This window comes from Marmota flaviventris, chromosome 10 (genome assembly GCF_047511675.1).
Source record: "Marmota flaviventris isolate mMarFla1 chromosome 10, mMarFla1.hap1, whole genome shotgun sequence".
Taxonomy (NCBI): Eukaryota; Metazoa; Chordata; class Mammalia; order Rodentia; family Sciuridae; genus Marmota; species Marmota flaviventris.
Window position 1 is genome coordinate 123,746,333 of NC_092507.1, and position 10,955 is coordinate 123,757,287.

Sequence of the window (10,955 nt, forward strand, 5' to 3'; positions counted from 1 at the left end):
TTAGTATGTAGAATGAATCTCTGAAGACTAAAAACTTGCATAATTCAAAACATCCTGACAAAAGCTAGTGGATTTTTTTTTCCTTACCAAATAAATACAATAGGAAAACTTTACAATTTACTGAAACAGGCTTTGATATTAAGCCATTCTTGGTAAGTCCTTCTCAGGACAATTCTGTACTTACTGTGAATTTTGTAATTTTATAATTTAGTTAAATTTACATCTAATTAAAAGTGGTAGAGTGCTTGCCAAGTATGCATGAGGCACTGATTTCCGATCCTCAACACCACATAAAAATAAATGTATTGTGCCCGCCTACAACTAAAAATATACATATATTTAATTTTTTTAAAATAAAATGAAGGTGTGTTCATCTACAACTAAAAAAAAATTTTTTTAAGTTGCATAAAGTGTGCCACATATGACTTCTTTCACTACAAATTTTAGATTCTCACTTGAGAATTCCCTGTCCTTTTTCTGATGACTTCCAGACAAGAGGCCAGGGAAAGATCTCTTCAGAACCAATGAAGATTAAATTCTATCAGCCTCTGTAATGGTGAGAGTAGCCCAAGGTAATTTAACTAATTACAGGAACTTAGTGGTGAATTCACCAATCACTGGGGCTTCTTAATTTATTTGGGTCTCATAGTTTTCTGTGAAATGCAGAGATTTATAATTATTGATCTTAAGCTTCCTTCTAATATAATCCACTTGGCATAGTGGCTGGAACATGGTAAATGTTTCATCAGTGTTGCTCTCAGGATGAACATCTATCTCAAATAATATATCTATGGAAGTGTATTTCATCTAGTTTGGCAAGTCTTCTTACTCAAGACTCATAGTTAACAGGAGAAAGGTATAATGATTAACTTGCATACCTATCGACCATAGAATAGGTCATATAAGGAAACCACCTTGTTTTCTTAACTCTTTTCCCTGCTACATTATGAAAAATTGAACGATTTTGTTTCTCTAAGCTTTAAACTTGATAGCTTTTTTCTGAGTCTTTTTAAGTTTTGAAATCTGATTTTCATATTAGGTATTAGATAAAAATTATTCTTAAGTGACCTTCTTCCCACCACTCTGCTGAAACAGCAAGTATGTGTAGAGAAGAATACAATTTTAGCAGGAGAGTTAACCAAGGTAAAACTTTAATTCCAATCTTCAGCCTAGAGAAAAAAAAGGTAAGAAAAAAATTTTCATTTGTCTAAGGAACGTTTATTTCATGTTGTTTGTTTATGATTGTGGGGATGTGTTTTGGAGGGAAAGAGGCATAATTGAGAAATCATTCTGGATTAATTATGCAAATCTTTTTGGAGTAGAGTTTTAAAGATTTTAAAAGCAAAGGAAATAAATAAACAAAAACTATGAATATTTTTCCTGACATAAGAAAATAATATATGAATTATAAGCATTGACTGAGTCAATGATTGAGCTGATAGATGGAAATATAGACCTTTACAACATAGAGATATCAAAGTAAGTATATTTGAAGACTCTTCCTAGCGTTATGGAAGGATGAATGTATTCCTAAAAATTTGGGGGCATGATGTTTAATGTTTAAATGTATAATGTTTTAGTAAAAAGTTCAGGCTTTTGAGAAATTAGCTGGTATACAGCCTGGCTCTTCTCTCTCAGTTGTATGACAGGGCATGTTTCTTAATCTGTGTTTCCTCAACTTAAAATTGGGAGCAATAGTAGTGCTTACTGCATAATGTTTGGGGAAGGATAAATGAGTAATTATATATAACAATGCTAATATTTGACAGTTAATAAGCATTTCAATAGTGGTAGTTGAGATTGGCAGTAAGGAAGTTTTACTTAACTCCATGCAAGTTTCTCATCTCTAACACACAAGTGAATATGACTACTAATTCAATAAAATGTACTGAAGATGTCACATTCTTCCCATCTGTTATGGTTTGGACATGAGGAGTCCTCCAGAAAGCTCCCATGTTAATGTAGGAATATTCAGAGGTGAAATGGTTAGACTGTGAGAGCTGTGACCTAATCAGTCCATCCTACTGACTGGGTGGACTACAGGCAGGGTGGGTCATGGCTGGAGGAGGTAGGTCAGTGGGAGCGTGCCTTGGAAGGGTTGCTCTTCCCTCTGGCCCCTTTCCCTTGCTCTCTCTGCTTCCTTACATGAGGTAGACAGCACTCCACCACTCCTTTCTGCCGTGATGTTCTGCCGCATTGTGGGCCCTGGCTTGGTTGATGATGGACTAAACCTCTGAAACCATTAGCCAAAATAAACTTTTGCTCCTCTAAGTTGTTCTTGACAGGTATTTTGGTTAACCACACCATCTTTCACTCTAAATTCCTAGAAATGATAGAAAATTGACATAAATAATGGCAGATATAGTATTCAAGTGAAGAGTACTGCAGAAGATATGAGTGGACCAAGGAATGATCCACACTATTTGGAACAAACATACCAGGAACAAGAGTTGGTCTTGGGACAACTGATAGGACGACCGTTTGAAGAACAACAGGTAAGGTTTATCATGTCTATTCCCTCCTATCCTGGGGACTATAATAAGCCACAGAAGTGTTCGGTTCCATCAGTGAGTGTGGTCAAACTTGGTTCAGAGAGACAGAAGAATGCATCAGGTTACTGGGAGTTATCATCATGAAAAGACTTGCTTTTGGAAACTTGCAATATTATGTGCCATCCTTTACACACATGTACATTTCAGCACAAGAATCCCCCATACAAAGATGTGCACATAACCAAGAGTCATCATAAATTTTAAGAGAAATATCCTCTCACCCTCAGTTGAAGAAAAGCAGAAGTTTTTTTTCGCATCATAAACCTGCCTCTAATAAGAGAGTAAATTGAGAACTTTGAAGGGAATATAGCTCTACTGTCCAATATAGAGTCTAAATAAAATTAAGCTAACATGGATCTGAATTATGTTATTAAATCAGAGACATTAAAGAGTAAAACTCAAACAGTTAACACAAGAGAGCTCAAAATAAGTGTATTTAATACCCTCAGATATAGGAGAAGATAAATATAAGAAAAATTAACTAAAGATCTTAGAAATCTAAAATTTGGTTATTGAAAAAAACAAAAATAAAAACTTAGAGCCAAATCCAGAATTGAACTCCATATCTACACTCCTCCATAGATGAGGAAAAAAATTAAAGATCAAGTCAGAAATTGCACCTTCATATAAAAAGTTACAAAGATGAAAAATATAAAGGAAAAGTTAGTTGACATGAAAAAATAATTCCAGATATCTCCAAATTCATCCAATAGAATAATTTGATAAGTAAGGAATTGAGAAAACTTAAGAAATAAAATACAGATATACTAAGTAAGATTTGGTGATTGTAGACTGCACAACTTCAGAATACCAATTAAATTATAATCTTTGCCAATGGTGTCCCCTATCATTTCCTTGACAACCAAAGTCAAGGAAATAAGGGAAGAAAAGGAGGATATTTCACAGGATCTAAATTCATAGACATACATCTTCCTCATTAAATTCTGAGGACACAAGTATAAAATGAAAATGAATCTTATTTAGATACATGGTAATAAAATTTCAGAACAAAAAGTTAAAAGAGAAAGGTCTAAAGACAACAGGTATATTTGGGCAGTACTGGATATAAGACAATGAAGCATTACCTTTTAAAAAAGGGGGGGTGGATTTTGAAACAACTTTTATATCTAGTCAACTATTGTTTTGGTATGAGAGACTTTTCAGACCATCTTTGAGAGAATTACTAGAATTGTTGTCTGATAAGTTTTTGTTTGTTTGTTTGCATCGTGGGGGATTCAACTCAGGATCTTATTCATGTGAAGCAAGCACTCTACCACTGAGCCACATCTCTACCCCTCCAGTAAGAATATTTAAAAGATTCCAAGAAATGCTGTATACTAGAATCAAAGGTGACCATGTACCTAACAAAACATATTGCTATTAGATTCCTTAAGAAATTAAGAAAACCTGGTATTTAAATTCCAGATGACATTAACATGGGAAGTGCTGGAAAAAACAAGAGTGAAAAAAGAAATAAAGCAAGCAAAGTAAGAAGGATAGAGGCATTATTACTATGGAATTTTAAAAAAGTAGATTAGATAGATCTACATATATATGGCAATAGAAGAAAGTTATTTCATAATCATAAAAATTGTAATCCATTAAGGATTACATGATCATGAATTGTTTTCTTTTTTAAAAAATTTTTCAACCTTTTTAAAAAAATTTTTTTCAACCTTTTTAATGGACATAGTACTTTATTTTATTATTTATTTTTATGTGGTACTGAGGATAGAACCCAGTGCTTCATATGTGTGAGGCAAGTGCTCTGTCACTGAGCCACAACCCCAGCCTGAATTGTTTGCTTTTTAACACATGTACACACACACACACACACACACACACACACACCTACTCACACAATGTGCATATAAGGACTTTATTATTCTATTTGGAGATAGGGTCTAGCTAAGTTGCTCAGGGTCTCGCTAATTTTCCAAGGCTGACCTCAAATTTGTACTCCTGCCTGAGCCTTCAGAGTAGAAGGGATTTCAGGCGTGCACTACTATCCTGGCTACAAGGATTTTTGTTTTTCATGTGTGTGTGTGTGTGTGTGTGTGTGTTTTGGTACTGGGGGTTGAACTCAGGGGCACTCCACTGCTGAGCCACATCCCCAGCCCTATTTTGTATTTTATTTTAGCGACAGGGTCTCACTAAGTTGCTCGGTGTCTTGCTTTTGCTGAGGCTGGCTTTGAACACGAGATCCTCTTGCTTCAGCCTCCAGTACCAAACCTCTGGGATTACAAGCATACACCACCACACCCGGCCTACAAGGATTTTTTTAGGTCAACAATCACAGTAATTAATTTTAATACAGTCCTCAGGAATTGACAGATAAACATGGTCAATGAGATTAACCATAATTATACATACTATGTGATTTTGTTTTAAAAATGGGAAAGTTACATTATTTTCAGATTTCATGGTATAATAACAAAAATTGACCATGAGCAAGAGGGCAAATTAAATCTCAACGCATTTTGAAAATCTGAAACCATACCAGGGTATATATTCACTGATTATAAAGCAATGAAACAAATAAGCATATTCTCCTGAATCTATACTCTTAAAAGAAAGCATATAGGTTAAGAGGATTTAAAAAAATAGATACTTTTTATAAGTAACAATCTGTATGATAGAAGAAATTCATAGTTTTGGAATGCATTTAAGAGAAAATAAGAACTATTTAAAATGGATTAAAGGCTGAGGCCAAAGGATTGAAGGTTCAAAGCCAGCCTCAGCAACTTAGCCTTGCCCTAAGCAACTTAGCAAGACCTTGTCTCAAAATAAAAAATGTTTAAGAAGTGGGGAGGGGGACTGGGGATGTGACTTAGTGGTTAAGTGCCCCTGGGTTCAATCCCTGATTTAAAAAAAAAAAAAAGGGCTGGGGTTGTGGCTCAGAGGTAGAGCACTCACCTAGCATGTGTGGGGCACAGGGTTCGATCCTCAGCACCACATAAAAATAGAGATATTGTATCCACCTACAATTAAAAAATAAATATAAAAAAACTAACAAGAATTAAACTAATAAAGGAACAATAGGAAAACATGAGGGTAGAAGGAATAAATTTAAATAAAAGCAGAATCAATGGGGGTAGATCATACTTCCCTATTCCATCAAGATTAATCAATAAAACCAAAGGTTGTTCTCAGAAAAATAAAGCATTCTTTAGTAAATTTAACATTCAAAGAGAAAAGGCACATAAAAAGTAACATTAAATATAGAAGAAATTAAAAATGATATGAATTCTGCTTTTAAATAGGGTCTAGGTGAATTGCTGAGGCTGACCTCAAACTTGGGATCCTCCTGCCTTAGCTTCCTTAGTAACTGGGATTATATGTGTACCTGGCTATATATGTGTATTTTTTATGTGAATTTATTTGCAAATGTAAGCAAAATTTTAACTTTTTCCTACAAATTAGCACAGTTGCTCCTAGAAAAACAAACACATAAATAAACAATAATTATTAGAGAAACTAAAAAGATAATCAAAGATCTACCCTTAATATAGGCCCAGACCTTATTTTCTCTTAAATGCATTTAAAACTATGAGGGGAGAGAATGTATTAGGTAAATTAAAAGATCTGCAGATCTTTTTTTTTTGTTGGGGAAGGGGGTGAAGATTGATGTCTTACTTCTCCACTGATATTGTAAAGTAATGACAGCAACAGGAAGGTTAAGTGAAATAATCCATGTAAGGCAAATAATTAAGGGATTGAAAAAATAAGGTTTAATTGTTATTACATACATAATATAGATTTCACAGAAGGAGCAAAGATAAGAAGTTGCAACTCAAGAAACTAGTAAGTAAAATGTTAAGGTTTGAATTCTAGCTGGGGGTGATGATACACACCTGTTGGAGTCTGTAAACAAGTCAAAATAACACCTGGCATTTTGCCAAGGGAATGTTAGAGTTCCTAAACAAGTCTGGATGGTGCCTGGCAAAATGCCAGAGGGAGTGGTTTGAGAAGTAACAAAAGCGAGCCATTAAGTGTGGAGATTCCTGATTGGCTGACTGATGTATCTAGTTTATGTTAATTAGATAAGCTGTGTGGAATGTATAAATACTGCTCCTGTCCTGCAATAAATGGCTCCTACTCCTGCTGTATCAAGGTACACAAGTTATTCGTCACCCCCCTGGTTATTTTGCTGCAGCCGGACTGCGGCACACACCTATAATTCCAGCAGCTCTGGAGGCTGAGGCAGAAGGATCATGAGTTCCAAGCCAGCCTTGGCAATTTAATGGGGCTCTAAGTGAGACCCTGTCTCCAAGGTAAAGTACGAAAAAGGGCTGGGAATATGGCTCTGTGGTTAAATGTCCCTGGGTTCAATCCTTTGTTTAAAAAAAAAAAAATGAATTCTAGTATATTATAATCAAAGCTTGTGAAATTTTAAGATGTGGTTGAATTAAAGTTAGAAAATGATTATTTTCCAAAAGAAGTGTGGTATTTGTAAACCTGTTTATGTAAATGCCTGTTTCTTCTACTTAAGGTCTTTCTCTGCCCTTCTAGAAATGGACTTCAGAGTCACAGCTGGGTTAGGATAAGTGCTGTTTCACTGGAGACCTTCATTGCTTCCTTGAAATTAAATTGTATTCTTAGCAAATACCACGTTTGGGGAATTTTATTTTTCCAGAAGGCCTGAATCAATTATTTCTAGCTTTTCTTAGAGATTTTCCTTGTTCATTAATTCCCATATCATGTCATGCAATCTTTCCCTTTAACATATGCACCCTCTCCACAATTTATACTTTTTTATTCTTTTTAAGTCTTAAGGGTAAGGAGTAGTATGTGCTTAAAGTAATATGGAAATGGAAAAAAAAAAAAACAGGCTGAAAGATGAGTTTCTTACCCTTCAAGGGTTCTGATCCCATATTTAGAAACAAAACATAAAGAAGACAGCAATTTTATTGGCTCCTATTTTACTGCAAATGTGCATTAGCAAGTCTATATCCCAAACCCCCCCCAAAGACCTCATGGAGTACCAGATTTTCAACTTACTAAGGTTTTCTTTGTTTTTGTGGGGATTGGGAGAGAACAACATCCTACTTTCCTTGCCAAGTATAATATACAGTTTTTTTGTTTGTTTTTGGTACCAGGGATTGAACCCAGGGGTGCTTAACCACTGAACTACATTCCCAGCCCTTTTTTATACTTTATTTAGAAACAGGGTTTCACTGAGTTGCTTAGGGTCTTGCTAAGTTGCTGAGGCTGGCTTTGAACTCAATTTTCCTGCCTTTCTGTGCTGCTGGGATTACACGCATGCGCCACTGCCCCCAGCTAATATGCAGGGTTTTATAAAAAATATATATTTTAGTTGTAATTGGACACAATACCTTTATTTTATTTATTTGTTTTTATGTGGCGCTGAGTATGGAACCCAGTGCCTCGCACATGTTAGGTGAGCGCTCTATAGCTGAGCCCCAGCTCCAGCCCCAATATGCAGGTTTTTTAGGGCTAGTTTTTATACTATTATTGCTATGGAACTGGTAATAATGACTTCTTAAAGATTCTAACTATACCATTTATAATAACTCACAGAAATGAAGGATATAGGAATAAATCTAATACTTCTAGAGAGAAAATTCTAACACTGCCCCCAGCTAATATGCAGGGTTTTTAAAAAAATATTTTTTAGTTGCAATTGGACACAATATCTTTATTTTACTTATTTGTTTTTATGCTTTGAGTCAAAATTTGAGTTGTCCCCCATTCTTCTCTTTCTTATATACCCTACCTCTAAGTAATCAGAAGCTTTGTTGACACTTCCAATGAAACATATTCTAAATTGACTTCTCAGTAGCTCCACTGTTACCTGCTAGTTCAAAATGCCATATGTCACACCTGGATTCCTAAATTTGTTTCCTTGCTTTCCATTGTTGTCCCTCTCTAGCCCCCTGGGTCTGCCTACAGCTAAGCCTATGGAAGTGAGGACTGTCAACCCCCTCTCTGCATCTGCCAGCTGTGTCTTAATTCTGTCTATTCTCAGGCCTAGATCCACTAGATTGATTGGGCTAATCCTTGGTCTTTCCGGGAAAATCCCTAAATCCTAAATGCACTGAGCCAGGGAAGACCCAGGATGGACCCAACTATTTCTGTTTTACCCCAAACCAGTTGGTCTGCTTCAGGGGTGCCTTCTCAGGCTAGGAAACTCCGAGTGCTCTGAAGTGGGTCTGGACTCCCGTGGTCTTTGAATGAGTTTGAAGTTTTCCACACCAAGTCTGGAAGGTGAGAAACTGACCTCAACTGACCCACCTCCTCTTAACCAGTTGCTGGTTCTGTTCCCCACCTGTCCACTCCGGGACGTTGTATTTAGGCTTGAAAGACCCAGGGATTACAGGATAGGTCCAAGACCCTTACAGGTGAAGCTTCCCTGGGTCTAAGCGGCCCTGGGTGTTGCCCCTGGGACCATAAAGGACACCACTTACCCTGCCCCCGCCCCGCCCGGCCGCACCAAAGCACAAAAACAAGACCCACGTCCTGCACCGGGTCCCTTTAGGAACTGGATCTCAGTCCAGGGAGGCTTTCCCACCCAGGATAGGTAGATCCCGGATCCTTGGGGACTAAACCCCAGTTGCCGAACCCACTTGGGGACAACGCTCCATCCTGGGCTCCCTGCCCGCCGGCCCGCTGGTGGTGCGCCCGGGCTCTGGGGGTGCGGGAGCCAGAAGGTGGGTTCCCGGACAGGGAGGCTGCGGCCGCCTCGTCCCCGCCAGCACCCTCCCTGCCGCCGCCTCCTGCGGCCGTTCCGTGAGTGTCCCCTGCGGGAGGTCAGAACCCTCCTCTCCTTGCTGTGGCTGGCGATCCCCGGGTCTCCGCGGGGGCCTCAGCAGAGCGGACACCAGTCCCCGCAGTCCCTGCAGCGGAGGCTGCGAACCCCACAGGCGGCCGCCAGGGGGAGCCGCGCCCCGCCGCTCGGGGTTGGTTAAGAGGGAATGGCCATCTAGCCACCCGCGTGGGGACAGCGGTTCCAGCCGCACCCGGCTTCTCGCGGTACTGCCCCCCAGGCTTGGTTTGCACACCTGCCCGCCTGGAATGAATACTGGGGTTGGGGTTTTGCGGGGTGCCCGGGAGTCGGTGCTGCTCCGGACACGCACGACCTTGTGAGGTCTTCCAGCCACCGAGCGCACTCTAGAACTCCTTTCTCTCTCAAACTGGCGCTGGGAAAGCAAATAACTTCTCCTGGGGCTTAAGGGAGAGTTTGTAGAGAGAATCACCTGGCAGCTTTCCCGCCAGCGCGTGCTGGGGCATTGGCTGCCTCCCCGGCCAGGGGTGAAGACCGTAATGTACACATGCGACCACAAGGTGGCACCAGCGGTCCTCCCCGCCACACACTCTGAGCACCATTCCTGGTGCAGAAGCCACCTGGCAGTGAGGTGGCCCTCCCAGAGCAGGGTTCTAGCCTCTAGCTCAGTTGAATTCTGTTGGTGGCGGAGCAGGCTGAACAAATGTTAGCTGCAGGGTGGGCTGAACACTCGCCCCCACCCGCCTGGTTCCCTATCTCTTATTTGCCTCAAATCTGAACCCTCAGCCCCACTCAGGGGTGAACCCTCAGCCCCCACTCAGAACTAAACACTCAGCCCCACGCAAGGTTGAACACTCAGCCTATACTCAAGGGTGAACACTCAGCCCCACTCAAGGGTGAACCCTCAGCCCCACTCAAGGGTGAACCCTCAGCCCCCACTCAAGGCTGAACCCTCAGCCCCACTCCGGTGAACACTCAGCCCCACTCAGGGGTGAACACTCAACCCCACTCAAGGCTGAACCCTCAGCCCTACTCAAGGGTGAACCCTCAGCCCCACTCAAGGGTGAACACTCAGCCCCACTCAAGGGTGAACACTCAGCCCCACTCAAGGCTGAACCCTCAGCCCTACTCAAGGCTGAACCCTCAGCCCCACTCAAGGGTGAACCCTCAGCCCCACTCAGGGGTGAACACTCAATCCCCACTCAAGGGTGAACCCTCAGCCCCACTCAAGGGTGAACCCTCAGCCCCACTCAGGGGTGAACACTCAATCCCCACTCAAGGGTGAACACTCAACCCCACTCAAGGCTGAGCACTCAGCCCCCACTCAAGGGTGAACAATCAGCCCCACTCAGGGGTGAACACTCAATCCCCACTCAAGGCTGAGCACTCAGCCCCACTCAAGGGTGAACCCTCAGCCCCACTCAGGGCTGAGCACTCAGCCCCACTCAAGGGTGAACACCCAGCCCCACTCAAGGGTGAGCATTCAGCCCCACTCAAGGGTGAACACTCAGCCCCACTCAGGGCTGAGCACTCAGCCCCCACTCAAGGGTGAACACTCAGCCCCACTTAGGGCTGAGCACTCAGCCCCCACTCAAGGGTGAGCACTCAGCCCCACTCAGGGGTGAACACTCAGCCCCCACTCAGGGGTGAACACTCAG